This window comes from Priapulus caudatus, unplaced genomic scaffold (assembly GCF_000485595.1).
Source record: "Priapulus caudatus unplaced genomic scaffold, Priapulus_caudatus-5.0.1 Scaffold990, whole genome shotgun sequence".
In the NCBI taxonomy this organism is placed as follows: Eukaryota; Metazoa; Priapulida; class Priapulimorpha; order Priapulimorphida; family Priapulidae; genus Priapulus; species Priapulus caudatus.
This window is the reverse complement of record NW_014578051.1, coordinates 98,150-104,149: the sequence shown is the minus strand read 5'-3', so window position 1 is coordinate 104,149 and position 6,000 is coordinate 98,150.

Genomic DNA, 6,000 nt, shown 5'->3' with positions numbered 1-6,000 from the left:
CGAGGTCAAAGGTCAAACCCTGAAACACGCGACAAGAGCTCACGTATATTATTCACGATTATGTAATGTAATACAATATATAATGCAATACGTAATACAAATACTCGGTAGGAGAGTAATCGTACATGAACGACGATCACTGATAACTTCATGTCTTCAAAGTCCCACGGAACTATTACATATCGAAGAGAGAGAAAGTTGATAAAAGATGTAATCCTAGGCTAATCATGTTAACAAATAAATAACGTAACTCTACTCAATGACAATGTGATGCGACGTGACGTAACCGGGCCTACTCAACTTATTGTAATGTTACGTGACCGTCCGTACTCTGCTGGGTTATTATATTATTTTGCGCCGCTCAAAAAACAAAACAAACTATAATAAAGTCACTAGCTGTAGCTGATGCTAATCAGTAGCCTAATCAATGAATGTGTGTCTTGTTACAGTTTGACCACAGGCCCTTGGAGGCTCAGCCTGAAGTTTCAAGAAGAGTATAAGAGCGAAGCGGTTTGCTTCAGTCTTATATCCTACTCTTCTTTAGCTCCAAGAAACGGCCTTTGCTAGGGGTTAGGCCTTAGCGGACCTAAAGGTGTACATTGACGTTAGTCACACAGCCTGGTCGGGTTAACTCTTCTTGAAACTTGAGCCTCCAACTTCCAAGGGCCTGTAGTTTGACCGTAGGCTGCACGTGATTCAGTGGTAGTTATATACTCTGTGGCCTAGCCATAGCCAAAGAAAAATCCTATTCATATTACACGGCTACAATACCAATAAGGAATACCTTTTATGATGTTTTCTAACAGCACAAACTGAACGAATGGGAGTTTCATCGGTTCTCTTGCAATGTTTATCTGTGGTGTGTCTTACGAATTAATGCAGGCGGTTTTTTGTGTGAAGTTTGGACCTAAAAACGAGCACTGTGCGGCGTTTTCATGATTACTATTTGACGTAGTCGGGAAATTCAAGCTCTTTAGTACAGTTGCGATCAACTTCTACTCGTGATCGCACCTCGTAAACGCGAGAGAAGTTTTAAGGATTTTAAGGGAATGTAACTGACGACAAAATTCCCTAAGAAATAGGACAGGACTCGCGAGATCGCGCGAGAGGTCAAGTCAAGGGTCAATAATTCCAAGATGTCAGCGACCATTGAAACGAGTGACATTCAAGTGAACTGTGAGGATTTTGCACAGTTTCAGGTTAGGAACCCGCCGGTCCACTTACACCAAGCAGACAATTGCCTGCCCCTGTATTATACGCCTGATCCGCTACGCACACGTATCGCGAAATATCTCGTTACGACGGAATTTCGAACCGGTTCAAATTACCGGCGTGCGCGCGTCTCTCGGTAACGCAAAATTAAACTTGAAAATTACGAAGTAATAGTAATACTAATACTAATAGTAATAGTAATAGTAATACGAAGCGACCACGAACGCTCACAGAACTTGCTATTGTATATTATCTGAAAGTCATCTATCGGCCTGTCATATCTAGCACTGTAGCAGACTAGCTGTCAGTGTCATTTCCCGGTTAAATACCCGTCACTTCTACTTCTACTACTACTAGAAGTAGAAGTTAGAACTAGTAGTACTGCTGAGAGGGTCTATGTCCCCCGGGGTACTGCCGGAACGTACCCTGGTACTATCTAATATGCTGGACCGTACTTCGCCTACTCCACTAACGAGTCTGGGGAGTCGCCTACGCCTACTCCCTAACCCGAACCCTAACCCTAAACCTAACCCTAATCCTATCAAATAGTGACCAGGGTACATTCAGGTATACCGAACCGTACCCAGGGTACGTTCCGGCAGTACCCTGGGGGACATAGACCCTATGAGCAGTAGTACTACTAGTACTAGTTTCAATTCAATTCAATTCGAACACTTTATTTACACTTACACATATTACATTTAGCAGAAATGTGTAACATGAAACTAAATAAATACAAGTGATGGAGGGCGAAATAACAATTAATACAGTAGTAGTAGGCTGTTGCCAGTGTTGTTGTCTAGCTTCCATTTACCAGTTATTAAACTTAAAGCTAAAAACATTGCACGTTAAATATCTGACTGTCATAATTTACTAACTAGCTGTTACCTAGCTATCATATCTACCTAGCTGTCATATTTAGCTAGCTGTCATAAAATGTTACCTGTCAGCGAGTAGAATTTTAACTTTGAACACTCGCATATCTTTTGGCGAGTGGCGCAAATCTTCAACTCGCAACATCCGAAACGCACCGCATTTTTATGTATAATTATCGATTCTTAGTGTATAATATGCTTTTAATTAACACTTTAATTAAAAATGTTATCTTTTTAGTTACTTTATAAAATGATTTATAATGTTGAGACGGCGTTATTAAAACAAGGCTTGACAAAGCGTGAAGAATAGAATACTCTCGCGTCGGGCGATCGCCGCGAGGTTCTTTAATCCTACTCAGTTTTGTAACAGTGCCTGTTTATAATTTTGCAGAAAATTAGGTTGGTCTAGTACCGTTATGACTTATGTGACAACGTGTTACTGTTAAATGCCGGACTGGATATGGGCCGATGTTCGAGTTTTTGATAGTCATCCACAACGGATTGATATGTCACTCCTCACAAAAAGCACGTGGTTATTATTTTCTTACTCGACAATTTCGGAAATCCACTCGTATTTTGCGGAGTGTGCGAGCGTTGATTAATTTCGAACCCTGCCTGTCTTCTACCGATTACCTACCTATCTTATATCTACCTGTCTTCTACCGATTACCTACCTATATTATCGGCCATATTATCTACCCGTCTTCTACCTAGTAGTACCTACCTATCTTATCTACCTGTCTTTTACCTATTACCTACCTATCTTTTCTACCTGTCTTTTACCTATTACCTACCTATATTATCTACTTATCTTCTACCATTACCTACCTATCTTATCTACCTGTCTTCTATGCCATTTACCTAACGTGTCACCTATTACCTACCTATCTTATCTACCTGTCTTCTATGCATTTACCTGTCTACCCATTACCTAACTATCTTATCTACCTGTCTTCTATGCATTTACCTGCTTCTTGTTACCTGCTGCTTCTTCTTGCTTACCTGCTACCTGCTACCTGTACTGTAACAATGTATCACTAAGAAATTTTGGGGATCGTGTGTATTATTTGCTACTAGCTGCGCGGTACCCGCTGCCGCTGGCGTAAAATCGTGCTACTAATTCATGCGGGACACAATAGGGAACATTGGGTAAAAATCGACAATCAACATTGCACACAAATTCAATATTAGAAATCAGTCTAATAAGAAATAAAGCATCGGAAAAAAAACTGTAGTATGGACATTATTATGACAGCACAACCCAAACTTAGAACCCCTGGGAATAATAGTAATATGGTGTACAATAACAAAAAGTTATTATTATGTAACAGCTGTACGAATGGGTGGACTTGTCATTCAAAGGCCTCTTGATAAACAATGGTTTTCGTGTTATTCTCTGGTGGAAATAATGTAGAGATTCCTGCGCGTAATCGAATGTTGAGCTCCCCACGTACAGCTATAACATTGTTAGATCGGTACCACGAATAAAAAGAAATTCCATATAATATAGATAGAACAGGCCAGCGAAGTGGGGTCTGTGATCCACTGGATATTGTCTAGTGACATGCTTGCGCGCAACCATGCACAATTTAATTAAGAAATATTTGTATTGAATCAGAAAATGCATAGATTTGGAATGCGTACAATGCATTCTGAGATCGCAGCAACTGAAACTCAGCCTCTGAACTGCGGAGTGAGTAGTACCTCTGAAACTGCGTCCTGGTTATGCTCTGTTTTAGTATTAATTTCGCGTTTCGCTTTCACGAATAACCAGCAGCTGATGAGATTCAAGGACTTTCTGTCGTGTGGCAGCACTGTTGCAGTGAGTGCCTGAATTGTGTGAAGATTGACAGAACTTAACGGTTTTTCACGGATGTTTCCGGCGAGTTTGACGGTTTGACAGGTTTTGGGACAGTGACGGAACACCTCCCGGGTATAAACAGATGGACAGGCGATCGCGAGGGGGAAATTAATTGAATTCATAACAGGAATGTTTACTCACTTGTTCGCGTGGCTAACCTCAGGGTGTAGTAGGTAACTGTTACAGTCCTTAACCTCTCAACTTGGTTTCTCTGTCTGCCTTTCTTAGTGAACTTGGTTTGATGGTTTGGTTAGTTTTAGTATTGGTTTCGGTTTCACTATAAGCAGCAGCTGGTGAGTAAGGCCAGAAATGAAATTACTCATCTCCTGGTTGTGGTGTGTTATTAGTATTGCTTTCGGTTTACGTATACACAGCAATGATTGAGGGCGTTTCGACGGATTTTTGGGTGAGTTTGACCGGTTTGACAGGTTTTTTTCAAGCTACGAACACTCCCGGGTATAAGAGATGGCCCTGTGAAAAATTGCATCCAGAATCGCAGTTGGGCGGTTTGGCCGCCTATGGAGGGGAAAAGCATACCATAAACATACGAACTCAAATATATATTAGATAGTTTATAGTAATAGTATGCTACCAATGTTATGTTGGACCACAATGCGAAATAAGTGTGTAGCCACGCTTTTTTGGTCGTTTTCATCCTCGATAATTTTCTAGCTGCCATTTTGTTATTTATGCTGTTATCCGATGCTAATGTATGCTTAGTTAATTATCGAAATAAATAAATCTGGAAAAATCTAAAAATCTACCTCATTACCTAGCCTATCTTATCTACCATTGTCTCTCTACTATACCTACCATATTTATCTACCTGTCTTCTACCTATTTACCTGCCTATCTTTTCTACCTGTCTTCTATGCATTTACCTATCTTCTACCTATTACCTACCTATCTTATCTACCTGTCTTCTACCTATTACCTACCTATCTTATGATCTACCTGTCTTCTACCTATATACCTAACCTATCTTATCTACCTCGTCTTTCTACCTATTTACTGCCTATTACTTTTCTAACCTGTCTTCTCTATGCATTTACCTGTCTGTCTACCTATTTACCTTGCCTATCTTTTCTACCTGGCTCTATGCATTACCTATATTCTACCTATTTACTACCTATCTGATCTACCTGTTTCTACCTATTACCCTACTATCTTAGCTACCTGTCTTCTACCTATTTACCTGCCTATACTTTCTACCTGTCTTCTAATGCATTTAACGCTATCTGTCTACCTATTCCTACCTCATCTTATCTACCTGTCTTCTACCTATTTAGCCTACCTATGAGGGTATCTGAGTCTACCTTCTTCTATGCAGTACCGTTCTTCTACCTATTACTTACCTATCTTATCTACCTGTCTTTCTACTATTACCTACCTACTTATGCTACCTGTCTTCTCCCCAACCATTACCTACCCGTATCTTACTACCTGTCTTCTACCCTATTACTACCTATCTTTATCTACATGTCTATGCATTTACCTGTCGTCTACCTATTACCTACTATCTTATCTGACCTGTCTTCCCTATGCTATTTACCTGTCTTCTACCTATTAGCCTACTAATATGATCTACCTGTCTTCTCCTATTACCTACCTATCTTATCTAATGTCTTTCTTTTTATATGCATTTACTGTCTTCTACCGTATTAGCCTACCATATCTTATCTACCTGTCTTCTATGCATCTTACCTGTCTTACACCTATTACCTACCTCTATCTTTTCTACCTGTCTTCTATGCATTTACCTGATTCTAACCTATACCTACCTACTCTTATCTACTGCTTCTTTACCTATTACCTACCTATCTTATCTACCTGTCTTCTATGCGTTTACCTGTCTTCATACTATACCTACCTATCTTATTCTACACTGACTCTTATACCTATTAGTATTACCTACCTATCGTGTATCACCTGTCTTCTATGCGTTTACCTGTCTTCTACTCATTACCTACCTATCTATATCTACCATGTCTTCTACCTATTACCTACCTATCTTAATATACCTGTCTCTATGCGTTTACCTGTCTTCTACCC